The 15974-nt window shown below is 41.7% G+C and overlaps 1 long non-coding RNA gene across 1 annotated transcript; it reads left to right on the plus strand.

Moving 5' to 3' along the window:
• Nucleotides 1-6105: 6105 nt before the first annotated feature.
• LOC141165263 (uncharacterized) lies at nucleotides 6106-8941 on the plus strand. The gene is made up of 3 exons (XR_012251124.1): nucleotides 6106-6165; nucleotides 8121-8183; nucleotides 8818-8941. It is a non-coding gene; the product is annotated as an uncharacterized lncRNA (long non-coding RNA).
• The last annotated feature ends 7033 nt before the right edge of the window (nucleotides 8942-15974 follow it).

The raw sequence follows: 15974 nt of genomic DNA on the forward strand, positions 1-15974 counted from the left end.
AAACAACCAGACTCGGGAAGACCTAACAGTTGTACTGACAACTTCCTTCATGTTGGTGTTACGTGGAAAGGCTGCCTACCTTCTTTCTGTGGCCACCACACTGCTTCTTCCTGCCTGTTGGGGTGCTCTGTCTCCCTCCCCCTGTGTGCTGCTGTCATCGCTCTGCATGTCCTCCTGCCAGGTTGGGTCAGTTACTATATCACCTACCACCTCGTCTTCCACTTCCGCACCCTGGTACTCCTCCTGACTTTCTGGTAATTGTGTATCATCATCGTCTACCTCTTGTGACACTTTCCCACCATCGCCTTCATGTCACCGTGGCAGCTCAAATATTTGGGCATCGCTACATGCGATCTCATCTTGCCCTGCTTCAAGTGGACCGGGCGAGAGGCCCTAATCAATAAATGGAAAAGTGAACATCTCTTCAGAGTGTCCAAGTGTGGGATCAGTTGTCTCTGGGCACTCGGCATGGTGGGCGGAAGGATGATCAGGGTGAGGAATATGCAGTCCAGACTCACGGCTACTCTGACTTGACCATGTAGAAGACAGGATGGTGGCGGTGGCTAAGTGAATGGAAGCATTAACCGCTATCCAGTCAACAACCTTTTGACACTGCTCTGGGTTCAATAGTGGTGTGCTGCGTTCCCCTAGGAATTGGGACAGGAAGGTCAGGCGAGAAGATGTGGGTTTTTGCTGTGGCACAATTTCAGCTCGTCCTCGGCCTCTGCATGCGCCATCACCATCACCATTACGTTCAGTTCCCCGTCCCTTGCCACGCGCCTTGCCCATTTTAAATGGAGGACAATATCTTCCACGCTTAATACAAATGGCTGAATTTGGAGCGAAGTTATATGTAATCTGTGTGATGGAAAAACCACAGTTTTAAATACCTGGCGTGTAGGTAACTATTTTGAACAGCAAACCGGTGTCAAAAACTTTGCTGACACACTGAAAATTTTTTAAATGGATGCCAAAAATGGCAGTATTTTCAGTGCAATTATATGTGATAGTTTTAAATAGCTGGATTTTTAGCGCTGTAATATGGTGATAACCTGGCAGTATTCTGCAGTGCCAACAAGCAAATGGCACAGAAAAACAGTGTTCTCTGGATTGCTTTTTAAGCAAATAATCAGGATTAAGATCCCAAAAAAATTGTTCCTGCCCCCTGAGACCTGGGCCTTTGTGTAGAAATGTCTAACAGCAGCAGAAGGCAGAACTGGAATGGAGCCTCTTGTGCTATATGCACTGCAGTCTGCTATATACCCTGCCTGCCTATATACACTGCCTGCCTGATCTCTCTGCAGATGGATTAGTCCTCAGAAGGACTGTTTGTTGAGATGGATATATGCAATATACTTGTTTTCTCCCTACACTACCTAATACACAACCAAGTGTCTCTCTAGCTCAGCAGCACCTCTCCCTATACTGCCTGATTGAGGAGTAGACTGACGAGCACAACGGCGCCAGGTTTGATATAGACCTGATGACGCTGGGCGGCCAGCCAATCACTGTAATGCTATAACCAACATGGCTGCGACATTACAGTAAGTGGCAGGAATCCCTGCATGTTGATTGGCGCTCTAAAGAGTGCCAAACATGCAGGGAGGGGACCGAGCATCCGCCTGAGCATCTCACAAGTACTGAGATGCTCGGGTGAGTACCGAGTACTTGCAAGTATACTCGCTCATCCCTAATTATCACATATACAAAAGGTGAAAAGGTAACTTACAATGTTGGAGTAACCTTTTCAGTATGTGTATGATATCAACATCTCTTAGAGAAGCATGCATAGGTGTCAATCAGATGTTTGATAAGTGGCTCATTGGCTGTAATTTCAAAAGTAAATGGATACATTGCCCACAAAACCTATTTTAAAAGAAAAATATTGGCACGCATGCAATGACATCTATCCAAATCAATAGAAGGTACCAAAGACTATGTGGCAGCTATGAAAACTTGGAGAGAGAGAGAGGTCAGCATTGCTCTGGACTATTCACATTGCCACTGGGTGGTGGGAACCTTTTAATGACTCCACAAAGGTGTGGTATTAGAAAGGAAATGTAGATTGGTAAAGATGAATAAATAAACTAGTTTATTTATTTTGGGTAACAAACCCCAAAACATAATAGAGAGCCATTTTGATCTTTGCCATAAATCTCCCTTGATTCTATGGGCGCCACTGAAAAGCACTAATAAGCACCCATCAGTCACTTTCTATTACTGGTCTATAAGAATTAATGCCAGATATAGCTCTCTGCTATTTGCAATAGTCCCGTAGTCAATAACTTGAGCAAAAGTTGAGCTTGCACATCTCTGTTCTAATCAAGATTGTTTTCGGCACTCAATGTCCAGTTCTTGGAATCTCTGGGGTTGGACAGCTGATAAGTAATAGCATCTATTCAGGAAATACCGTTTTAAGATATATGATTTAATATGAAGTGGCTTGCGGTACACTGGAAATTAATTTAGTCAATATTACAATCAATATCCCAATTATTAGAGGTCAGTTGTGCATCCCTCAGCCTGGCACAATAGCCAGTTACATTTTTTTAAGATTTTAACAAAAACTGGAATTTGTCAGTAGGATAAACCTTCCTAAGCTGCCAACATGATCTTGCAGCATAGAAATTTTAATAAAATGATAGCTTGATATCTGCGATCTGATGGCTTCTTCCAGAGAAACTCTAATTTTTCTTGTATGTAAATGATCTGTTAAGATCTATGGGGATGACCACAAATCTCCCTGAGAATCTTCTTCAAGAGAGTTTTTAAACAGTGTGACACATACAATGACCGAAAGTCCGCTCTCCTGATCTCACTGAAGAAGTGTTGTGTTATTATAACTAATAGAGTACAGCAGAGCTTTGTTTCATCACAAACACATCACACACTGGGTGCCTGTGAAATGGAAATAGAAGAAGTGTTAGGTGTAATAAGGCACTGCTGTGCAGGAATATCATGAGAGCAGGTTCTCCCATGTGAGACATGTGATGGCTAACAGTCTGCTCTTCTCCCTGAGTTTTGTCTCATTATAAACACTTCGATCAGCTCTCTTCACTGTGCTGTTAGCTCTGCTGTACTGTCCTCCCCACACTGGCTGAGTGAGAAGACAGCTAAAACAGCATATGCAGTACAGACCAAAAGTTTGGACACACCTTCTCATTTAAAGATTTTTCTGTATTTTCATGACTATGAAAATTGTACATTCACACTGAAGGCATCAAAACTATGAATTAACACATGTGGAATTATATACTTAACAAAAAAGTGTGAAACAACTGAAAATATGTCTTATATTCTAGTTTCTTCAAAGTAGCCACCTTTTGCTTTGATGACTGCTTTGCACACTCTTGGCATTCTCTTGATGAGCTTCAAGAGGTAGTCACCGGAAATGGTCTTCCAACAATCTTGAAGGAGTTCCCAGAGCTGCTTAGCACTTGTTGGCCCTTTTGCCTTCACTCTGCGGTCCAGCTCACCCCAAACCATCTCGATTGGGTTCAGGTCGGGTGACTGTGGAGGCGAGGTCATCTGGCGTAGCACCCCATCACTCTCCTTCTTGGTCAAATAGCCCTTACATAGCCTGGAGGTGTGTTTGGGGTCATTGTCCTGTTGAAAAATAAATGATGATCCAACTAAACGCAAACCGGATGGAATAGCATGCCGCTGCAAGAAGCTGTGGTAGCCATGCTGGTTCAGTATGCTTTCAATTTTGAATAAATCCCCAACAGTGTCACCAGCAAAGCACCCCCACACCATCACACTTCCTCCTCCATGCTTCACGGTGGGAACCAGGCATGTAGAGTCCATCCGTTCACCTTTTCTGCGTCGCACAAAGACACGGTGGTTGGAACCAAAGATCTCAAATTTGGACTCATCAGGCGAAAGCACAGATTTCCACTGGTCTAATGTCCATTCCTTGTGTTCTTTAGCCCAAACAAGTCTCTTCTGCTTGTTGCCTGTCCTTAGCAGTGGTTTCCTAGCAGCTATTTTACCATGAAGGCCTGCTGCACAAAGTCTCCTCTTAACAGTTGTTGTAGAGATGTGTCTGCTGCTAGAACTCTGTGAGGCATTGACCTGGTCTCTAATTTGAACTGGATAACCTGCGATTTCTGAGGCTGGTGACTCGGATAAACTTATCCTCAGAAGCAGAGGTGACTCTTGGTCTTCCTTTCCTGGGGCGGTCCTCATGTGTAGCGCTTGATGGTCTTTGCAACTGCTCTTGGGGACACTTTCAAAGTTTTTCCAATTTTTCGCACTGACTGACCTTCATTTCTTAAAGTAATGATGGCCACTCGTTTTTCTTTACTTAGCTGCTTTTTTCTTGCCATAATACAAATTATAACAGTCTATTCAGTAGGACTATCAGCTGTGTATCCACCAGACTTCTGCACAACACAACTGATGGTCCCAACCCCATTTATAAGGCAAGAAATCCCACTTATTAAACCTGACAGGGCACACCTGTGAAGTGAAAACCATTTCCGGTGACTACCTCTAGAAGCTCATCAAGAGAATGCCAAGAGTGTGCAAAGCAGTCATCAAAGCAAAAGGTGGCTACTTTGAAGAACCTAGAATATAAGACACATTTTCAGTTGTTTCATGCTTTTTTTGTTAAGTATATAATTCTACATGTGTTAATTCATAGTTTTGATGCCTTCAGTGTGAATGTACAATTTTTATAGTCATAGTCATAGTCATGAAAATACAGAAAAATCTTTAAATGAGAAGGTGTGTCCAAACTTTTGGTCTGTACTGTATAATCACACTTACTGTATGTCTGCTCTACTTCAGTTGCTTTGTAATCAAGCACAGCACTACAGTAAGATGAAGAGAGCAAACTGTCAATCCTTACATGTCTCACACTGGTAACACCACCTTTTATTCAAAATAATCTTTGGAGACAGATTCTCAGGGAGATCTGTGTCCAGACCACAGATTGTAGCAGCTCAACTTTCTATGACCTGAATGCCCATATAAACGGCTTAAGATGGTTGATCCTACTAACAGATTCCCTTTAGGTCCTCCTGCTACTTTGTAGGTCCTCCAAGAAATTATACTGTTTTTTTTCTCCTTTGGGGTAGTATATTATGTGCTATATAATACTTAATGACAAAACATGTTAATAAACAGCTCCGCAATACCAAGTCTGTTCAGGAAAAAGTAATTTTACCAGTATGAATGGAAAAAAAGAAAATGTAATTTCACTAATTTCTACAGTTAAAAGACATATGTTCCAGGAAAATGTTTCTTTCCGAATATGAAATGTACTCAAATTGCTTGTCATTCTCTTCTCCCACACTGAATTCAGCTGGCAAACACACAAATATGCTTCCAATAAGCTCTGCAGGATATAAGAATGATTCAAAGATGTTCACTGTGATGATGCTTTAAGAGATCTAAAATATAAATATAAGGATTGTAAAATTTGTAAGAACTACAGGATGATAACTAAAATTCTACAATGTTTTCACTAAAGTAAACATGACTGGTATTCTACTTTAAAAGGATTTCTCTATACATTACATTTATCACTAAACATGAGCATTTTATTTGGGTTGCCTGTTCTGGCATCCAGTCCTCTGTGGCAGCCAGTCTTCACTTTGGCTCCTGGCAACCTCTTCCTGGCATCCTGGGCATTTCTGTACCAGCTGCCATGGGGGACTGGATGCCAGACCAGGTCCGTATAAACTGAATTGGTCATCTATATGTGGGACAAATGAATGATGGCTGAAAGTTTCACTGCTGGAACTATGAGCACAGCAGGAGGAGGAGTTTGAATAGGAGGAGACTGAATAGAAAGCACCTGAGCATGCTAACTGATTAAAGTACCAAACAAAGTGTTGCTTGGTGGGAATCTCAAAGATTATACATTTATTACCTGTGCTATAAATAAGTGAGAAAATTTCGTATGTGGACAATCGTTTAAATGACACCTACAAAATTGTACAGAAATTTCTGGATATCCGTAGTACACTTTCTATATAACACTGTTCACCAAGGAATTGTCTCCTCTCTAAACCAATCAACAAATGGACCCTTTCACAAATGGAAAAAGTAATGATGATATAAGTATTTATTTATTTTACTCACTTATATTCCCTATCAGGATGTCTTTGGAATGTGTGAGGAAACCGGAGAACCCGGAGGAAACCCACGCAAATACAGGTAGAACATACAAACTCATTGCAGATGTTGTCCTTGGTGGGATTATTTTATGAATGTCTTTCTAAATACAATAGAGATGTTTACTAGAAACTGATAATCTCGAGATCCTAACCTAGGATAGAGTTTGAGTTGAATTTCTTGAAATTCATGGTTCCATGATTGGATTCATGAGGTTCAGCAAAAGAAAAAATTCAAAATAGCAGAGAGGGTGCTAATGGGGTTGGGCTTGGCTGCAGGAGCTTTTTCATAATGCCTTGCAGCAAACAGTTGATGTACCAGATTGAAAATGGGAGTGATCGCCTCAGTCTGAATACTAATCGAAAAATTTGAGTGATATATAGAAGATGCTGTAGTTGTATTGTCACTAAGTGAGACTATAAATTGATGAACATGTGATATACTGCAGTAACATAACCTGAATAGCTGCACATAGTGTCAACAAGGAGGGTCAGTATTAAACCCCTCATTGCTAATTGTGATACTAAAAGAATTCAAAGCTTTTCTGTCACTGAACGTGACAAAGCCAAAGCCAAGTCTTTTTTTTTTTTTACTGAAATAACCATAATCCTGAAATTTAAACACATCTGTTTACCTAAATATATATGTTTTTTGCTCTCTTTAATGCTTTAATAGTCTATTATTAAATGGCTACACACGCCACCTGAATACAGTGGCCAGTTGAAGTTGCTTGCTTTTGGGACATGAATTTGCTTAAATTTTCAGGTCACATCATATTTTGTAAAGGCATGTCGCCATGTTTTTTTTCTTTTTAATACAGAAGGTCTTTTAGTTTTTTAATATGAGTTTTAATTGTCTTCTTTAGATATCGTGCGCCACATAACCATAGTGCCAGGTGTTGTTTCATCATCGTTTATGGAAATGAACCTTTGTGTAGCAACTTTGAAATCTAACATTTTCGGTTTCAATAAATTATGTTTCAGTTTGGTTGAAAAGTGAGGATCATTAATATGTATAAAAAAAATTAATAAAAGGTTAAGGTTTTGCAGCTGTTTGACTAGACGCATTTAACAAATAATACTGCTTGCAGTTGAAGCAAATAATTTTCCATGCATGTACCTATGTAGCTACTTCTTTATTTAGGATTATGGGCCTCAGCGATACATAGTGCAGGTGGTGTGTGGCTTAAACAATGTCTGGTGAAAACTTTGCTTCTTTTGCAGTAAGTGTTGGAGCCAGTGACGTTGAGATTGTTTTTAATGTAAGAATATTAGCAGTGCATAAAAGCACTGGTGGTGGTTGTGGAAGTAGCAAGCCCTTTGTGTGGCCATCTTGTGTAGGGAAATTCTTTTCCACATTGCCGGAGTACCAATTGATTGCAGTGTGCATGCTGCGCTATTGAAAAAGAAGTCTGGTACAACCTGGCACATATTTACTAGGAATTATATAACTCTGTCAGAACACAACATGGCATCATCTGCTCATGTAGGGAAAGCAAACTGACCAGCAAAATGAGAATGGCTCAAGCTGTTTTTCTACCTCTCCTCTTGAGGGAGGGATTTGGCATATTAAAAGGAAAATCCCTTTTCCTTAATTGATGAAGCTTTTGCAGAGCAGACAGTTGATGACCGCAGATAAACCCAGGTGACCACTGTGTGCTCCCTGCAGAGTCAACACTTCCCTGCGTATGTGGCCCCTGCACAGGACATGTTAAAGAGGGAAAAACTGTCATAAATTGTCAGAAAAGGCAAAAATGTTTAAAATTATCAAACTAAAGTTAATTCACTTCCCCACCAAATTTACAATTTCACAAATAAACAAGGCTGCAGAAGCACCAAATACAATACATATGACATGATGGAAAAGCTCATGTCATAGGTGGCCCCTTTAGAACCATTGCCTTCATTCAGAAGCCACCCATAGGTACATACCAATAACTAAGTGTTCACCCTCTGCATCACTGAATTCGTTATCTTACCTTCCTCTGATCTCCTTAGCCCACAGGGAAGGTGACTTCTTACCTGGATCCTCCTTCCATAGACTCTACTGTCCACAACCAGGTAATTACTATTTCAATCTACAGGTTCATGGGTCATCACTTTGTGTTCTTAAAGGGATTGTCCACTACTATTCAAACTCGCCCAATGTGTTTTTATGATGAAAAGAAGCTTCTTTCTAATTACCTTCCTCTGCTGTTTCTGCCTGTGAGTGGCGCTATCACTGGCCGCTCACAGGCATCACGTGACCCTCGGCTGCAGCCGGCTCTGACATCCACTGATGTCACGACATGGTTCCGGATGCAGCCGGGGGTCTCGTCTTCTGCGTTCCACCATTGGATGCAGGGTTGTGGGCGGGGTTACCTCCCAAATCACACCCAGCATCCACAATGCGCTCTCCCTCTCCCAATTCATTGGGAAAGCATGCAGTGGATTCTGGGTATGACCCGAGGGATAACCCCACCCACAACCCAGCAGCCACCGCGGGGACCCCAGTGTTGAGTCATGCCTCACTTAATGTGATGTCAGCGGAGGGTCACTTGCTGCCTGTGAGCGGCCAGTGATAGCGCCGCTCACAGGCAGAAACAGCAGAGGAGGGTATTTACCAAGAAGCTTCTTTTCACCATAAAAATACATTGGGCTATTTTAAATAGTAGAGGACAACCCTTTTAAAACTCTTGTCTGTTTCCTTCTCCAGGGGATGACCTCATCCTGTGTTACGTTTTAACCCACCATATAACTGAGGAGCACATCCACCATTAAACTAAAGTAATGAAGGAATCCCTTTATTTACTCCTAACCTCCGACGGTTTTCAACTTTTAAAATCCTCTGATTTTACATTCACTTAATCTCCTGACCAATTGTTTTACTACACTAATAAAATTGTGTATTTTTTAATTTAACTTTCTTGGTCTTCCAATCATTTTTTAGTATTACTTCCATTTTACTATTTTATATCCACCCTTATTTTATCCATGCGTCTCCAGCGCAAGGTGCCTATCTGATTATTTTATTTATTCCTTTGACAACCAGTGGTAGCTGTCCGTACCTACAGCAGGAACAACCAGGGAGACCTATCAGCGCCACTATCATATAAATATGTATGTAAACTTCTGGTTGTAACTATATATATTTAACTGTGCGTGACTGTTTCTGAACACCTGTTTTACAATTCCAATTTAAGAACATACGGTCCAGATGTATTCTGCTTCCTGCTGCCACATTTTGCCTTCTACCTACCTAGCATTTCTCATGTCCTTTTTGGCAAGAGTTGAACATTTGGGATTGTAAAGAATATCTAAAGTTAATTGTAGTGTTGTACAAAATGTATGTTAAAAAAAATGTGAATATAGGAATGGGCAGGTTAGTGTAAACAGCTAAGAATGTGGGAGACACTAGCAGCAGAAGAATACATATATTATCACGCTGGATAGGTTTTGGGGATGATTTTACATATAAGCAAATTTGTCCAGTTATGTCTTCGTTATTCCCATGATATCATAATTTTCTTCAAGCAATATTAAAACGAATTCATTAATATTATTTGTGAAGTTTTCGCACCTTATGTATTTTTCTATGCTTCCTCCTTAGTGTATTGAATGTTTTAACCCCTCTCTCCATGACACCCCCACTTTTATTACTAAGGCCAAGGTCACTGTCTACATCAGAGATGCAATGATCTAGTTGCAGAGGGTGCGACCATGACCGGGCCCGTACAGGAGGGGGCCCACCATTGCCAGTCGTATTTTCAGCTGAATGTGCGTTCTCTGATAATTTTTGGACCTTTTTAATTTTAAAAACTAAGAAAAGTCTGTCCGTGCACTGTCATTAAATGGGCTGTTGGTTGTTACCAGGTTACACTCCTTTTGATGAGTTCATGAGTTTTTGATGAGTTTTGACATTACTAAGGCTGTATTTGTGTTAAAGAGATTGAAACGAGTTGGACATGGTCCTATGAAACCTTAAAGGGTTATAAACCTGGTTTATAATACAATCTTCTCCAATGTTTTTTAAATGCAAACTTTAGATTTCAACTTGTTTTCTGCTTTCATTAGCCTGGGAAGCCCATTCATACCATGTAATCTTTGGGGATTTTAAGTTATATACCCTAAAAAATTCTCTGGAGCATAAGCAATCTATACCTGTGAACAGTTGGATTTATTAGGGGAAGATTATGGTCTCTTTGGGAGATGAAGCGTGAGTAATGTCTGGACAGTATAATGCTTAGTAGACTGTTTTCAGCCTGTGCAATCCAAAGTTTATGAATCTATAAGCATCTGATCCGGATCACTGAAGGACATCCAAGAGCAGTTTGCTTATCTCAAAGAACAATGGGTCTTCTGGGATATGTCTGAACTGTGACTCTAATTTGTAGCCTTCATGAAAGGGATTTAATATTATTAAAATTCTCCAGTAACTCCCATATAGCATTATATGCCACTGTTGTCATCACAAGCCAAGGACATTTTTAACACTTTTGTAGTCTGGTGTTGATAAGTGTAAAGATTTTGTTTGCATTGACCAACCGGTGGCACTAAACGACTGCCGATGTCATGGACATGGTTTGTGGAACTACTGTGCCATGTACTGCGGAGAGCCTGGGGGGGCGTGACTAATTGAGCACCGGACTGTTCACGAGAGCCTCTGATGGTGAGGTGTCACATAGTCACATAGTTAGTAAAGCCGAATAAAGACTTGCGTCCATCAAGTTCGACCTGTTAGTTCTGTAATTGCTAAAGGTTAGAGGTGAGGTTAGACTTGGCTCCCGATGAACGCCAGGTGCCACTCCATGACAGACCAACGGATGCACAGCAGCTGGACCCAGTAGGACAGACTGGATGGTGCAGCAGGCAGAGTTTCTATCAGAGTACAGAAGGCAGAGTTTGCAACAGAGTGCAGCAGGCAGGATCTGCTCCAAAGTGCAGCAGGCAGGATCTGCACCAGAATGCAGCAGGCAGAATCTGCACCAGAGTGCAGCAGGCAGGATCTGCACCAGAGTGCAGCAGGCAGGATCTGCACCAGAGTGCAGCAGGCAGGATCTGCGCCAGAGTGCAGCAGGCAGAATCTGCACCAGAGTGCAGCAGGCAGGATCTGCACCAGAGTGCAGCAGTCAGAATCTGCACCAGAGTGCAGAAGGAAGGATCTGCACCAGAGTGCAGCAGGCAGAATCTGCACCAGAGTGCAGCAGGCAGGATCTGCACCAGAGTGCAGCAGGCAGGATCTGCACCAGAGTGCAGCAGGCAGAATCTGCACCAGAGTGCAGCAGGCAGGATCTGCACCAGAGTGCAGCAGGCAGGATCTGCACCAGAGTGCAGCAGGCAGAATCTGCACCAGAGTGCAGCAGGCAGGATCTGCATCAGAGCGCAGCAGGCAGAATCTGGACCAGAGTGCAGCAGGCGGGATCTGCACCAGAGTGCAGCAGGCAGAATCTGCACCAGAGTGCAGCAGGTGGGATCTGCACCAGAGTGCAGCAGGCAGGATCTGCACCAGAGTGCAGCAGTCAGAATCTGCACAAGAGTGCAGAAGGCAGGATCTGCACCAGAGTGCAGCAGACAGGATCTGCACCAGAGTGCAGCAGGCAGAATCTGAACCAGAGTGCAGCAGGCAGGATCTGCACCAGAGTGCAGCAGTCAGAATCTGTACCAGAGTGCAGCAGGCAGGATCTGCTCCAAAGTGCAGCAGGCAGGATCTGCACCAGAATGCAGCAGGCAGAATCTGCACCAGAGTGCAGCAGGCAGGATCTGCAGCAGAGTTCAGCAGGCAGAATCTGCACCAGAGTGCAGCAGGCGGGACCTGCACCAGAGTGCAGCAGTCAGAATGTGCACAAGAGTGCAGAAGGCAGGATCTGCACCAGAGTGCAGAGTGCAGCAGGCAGGATCTGCACCAGAGTGCAGGAGGTATGATCTACACCAGAGTGCAGCAGGCAGGATCTGCACCAGAGTGCAGCAAGGACTGTTACGCATCCTTACACAACTTACACTGCAGAACAGGAAGGTTGCATAGGCACCTCCCCAGTGGGGAGGAAGCAATATATACGTAATGTCCCACAGGAATTGGCTGGGCAGGTAATAGCAAGTGCACGCGCTGACCCTTTAAGAGCGAGCGAGCGCGTGCCCTAAGGACTTGGCTGGAGGCCCTGCTGGAAACAGGCAGAGCATGAGGAAGGGAAGCACCGACCGCTGTGTGGGTGAGTGAAGTGACACACCGGAGACCCTGCCGGTCAGAGCAGGGATCCGGCATGGTGCTAACAGCCGATTGCAAAATATTCATCATTTAAAAGCCTGATTACACAGGTTGACCATTGTAAATCATGCTCACTGAATGATCAGTGGTAGATTGTTCAGTGTGCATAGGCTGCCATAGTTATCGGGAGCGCAAGTCTTTTTTTTACAAACGACGATGGGTTGCTGAGAATGATGAGCTTTTGTGTTACACTAAAGCTCATTTTACCCAATGAACAAGTATTTTACTCTTTTAGCGGGTGATCGGCAGCCTGATTACACTTAAAGATGATCTTGATCGATTGTTTTTAGAACAATCGTTCACGATAATCTTTCAGCGCAAATGCACCACAATTTTTTTTTTTAATAATGCAAACATATTTTTTGGGATAAAGTGTGTGTTTTCAGACACTTAATTGCATCCATGTGACTGACGATCAGGAAAATTACACTTTTACAGTTCTCTTTAATCAACTAACATGACCAATGCCACAACTTATAGGATAGGGTTCTGGAGTAGTTCTCTGTCCTCTATGTGTCCTATAATGCTGGTCCTGATTGATAGGGCTCTTTTTATCTTCATCTAGGTCCACTCATTCTTTGACATGTGACTTTCCCCCTCAGCTCGACACATTTGTACATGCCATACAAATGTAGTAAAGGTTACCTTAATGAAAATAACACAGCCGAAGGACATCACAGAACAAAAAAAATTATAATTTGAAATCTATCGGTGAATGGTCAACTTTCTATGACAAGTTATCAAGATGGTGAATTATCATTAAACTTTGCTATACTTGTAGTAAGTAACATCTGAGTGATCCCACAACTAACCTATAGCCATTAAAGAAACCATCCCATGAAGATTTTTTTTAAATAAATATGTGTATATGTGTATATAATGCATTGTATGTGTTAATATATTCACCTACCGCCGCCTTCTCCTGGATCAAGCGCTGCAGACAATCCACGTTACTCTATGCTCTATGTGTGAGACCAAAGTTTCTATTGCAATATAAACTTACACAGACTCGTTCTGACTCTATATACTTACATTGTAAAAGTCATTTCTGGGTCATGCAGAGCACAGTATGACCTGGTGAGTCTGCAGAGTGGTGACTTCACTGAGAAGAGGAGCAGAACCGGGCTGGATTCCAGAGAAAGTGGCCATAGGTGAATATATTATCACACCCACTACACTACATACACACATACACAAGTTTATTTGAAAAAATCAGAGAGCTTCTTTAAAGGCAGTCTCTAGGCTGGAAGATGTAGAGATCACCCTTTTTACAAACTTTCCTAATAGTTTTATAAACCTTTAGAATGCACACAGTATGTCAAGGAGTACTACAAATTCCATAATACGTATGGCCAGTGTTCCTTCATATCTTGCCAGAAACTATTGATTAAAAAGTTGTGTATTTTATTATTTATTTTTTTATTATTTATTTTTATCTTCCACTTCTGAGTTGAACTAAACTTTGATGTGGTCATGAATCAGCTAAGACAAGCTCGGAACAAGATAGCCAGCAATGTGCAGGGAAAGGAAGGGACTGTAAAACAAAATATTACAAAATTGTTAATGAAACCCAATTGCAAAAATGATTTTTAGCCCCAAATAAACGCATTTAGGTAAAACACTATATCCTCAAAGGTTTCCATATCCTCTAACATTGGCAAGGCTCTGACTGGTTGGTAAGGCTGATACATTTACTTACTCTTACAGTGGGTACGGAAAGTATTCAGACCCCTTTAAATTTTACACTCTTTGTTTCATTGCAGCCATTTGGTAAATTCTAAAAAGTTCATTTTTTTTCTGATTAAAGTACATTGCACCCCATCTTGACTGAAAACAAACAGAAATGTAGAAATTTTTGCAAATTTATTAAAAAAGAAAAACTGAAATATCACATGGTCATAAGTATTCAGACCCTTTGCTCACTATTGAGTAGAAGCACCCTTTTGAGCTAGTACAGCCATGAGTCTTCTTGGGAATGATGCAACAAGTTTTTCACACCTGGATTTGGGGATCCTCTGCCATTCTTCCTTGCAGATCCTCTCCAGTTCCATCAGGTTGGATGGTGAACCTTGGTGGATAGCCATTTTCAGGTCTCTCCAGAGATGCTCAATTGGGTTTAGGGCAGGGCTCTGGCTGGGCAAGTCAAGAATGGTCACAGAGTTGTTCTGAAGCCTCTCCTTTGTTATTTTAGCTGTGTGCTTATGGTGATTGTCTTGTTGGAAGGTGAACCTTCGGTCAAGTCTGAGGTCCAGAGCACTCTGGTCGAGGTTTTCATCCAGGATATCTCTGTACTTGGCCGCATTCATGTTTCCTTCAATTGCAACCAGTTGTCCAGTCCCTGTAGCTGAAAAACACCCCCGTAGCATGATGCTGCCACCACCATGTTTCACTGTTGTGATTGTATTGGGCAGGTGATGAACAGTGCCTGGTTCTCTCCACATATACCGCTTAGAATTATCACCAAAAAGTTCTATCTTCTCATCAGACCAGAGAATCTTATTTCTCATAGTCTGGGAGTCCTTCATGTGTTTTTGAGCAAACTCTATGCGTACTTTCATATGTCTTGCATTGAGGAGAGGCTTCCGTCGGGCCACTCTGCCATAAAGGCCCGACTGGTGGAGGGCTGCAGTGATAGTTGACTTAGTGGAACTTTCTCCCATCTCCCTACTGCAACTCTGGAGCTGAGCCACAGTGATCTTGTGGTTCTTCTTTACCTCTCTCACCAAGGTTTTTCTCCCACGATTGCTCAGTTTGGCTGGACGGCCAGGTCTAGGAAGACTTTTGGTGGTCCCAAACTTCTTCCATTTAACAGTGAGAAATTTAAAGGGGTCTGAATACTTTCCGTACCCACTGTATACATTCTAGCAAACCATCAAGACAGAAGGTAAATGATGTGCTTGTAACAGATCTTTTTTCCAGTTAAAAATAATTAGTGATTCTGAATTTTAAGCTTTTATTTTTTACTTTTATATAAAATCAAATTTGGCTCATGTTATTCTTTATTAAACCAAGCAGAGCATATATATTTCTTAAAATTATATGGATTACATTCCTTAGAGTTTGTGACCATTTCTGAAAATGTTTATTTATGTATTTTAAAATTTTTTTTTATTTTCTGCAAAAAAAATGCCGGTTCTGCAGGAAGAGAAGCCTTTTGACAGAGTTATTTCCTTGAAACAAGGACCACCACAACATCATTTGAAATATTGACCTGTTCATCATTAGAGAGTCAAGGATTTTAAATGGCAGGTGAGAAAATCAAACTCGTCAGTGAAAAAGATTGAGTTGTAAAAGAAAAAACGTAAATAAAAGAAAAAAAATAATTTTCCCTGTTTGATGCATCGATTGAAAGCAGATAGCTTGGGGAAAGGAAAGGGATCAGTGCAGTGAAAATAATAGGAAGATTTTTCATCAATATCCAAGCCTCTACAGACTGAATAATATCAGAATTTAGTGAGATCAGTCTCCATTGGGGAAATTGTACAACTGATTCATCAAGTGCTGAGGAAATAGCTGAAACAATAAAGGCTATATTACTCTCAGTGACGGTTTACAGCATGTGAATGAATCCTAGACTGGAGACGACTGCAGACTACTGAATCGTAGTACAT

The sequence above is a fragment of the Phyllobates terribilis genome, unplaced genomic scaffold, assembly GCF_046119375.1.
Source record: "Phyllobates terribilis strain yellow unplaced genomic scaffold, ASM4611937v1 Scaffold_11__3_contigs__length_659146591, whole genome shotgun sequence".
Lineage (NCBI taxonomy): Eukaryota > Metazoa > Chordata > Amphibia > Anura > Dendrobatidae > Phyllobates > Phyllobates terribilis.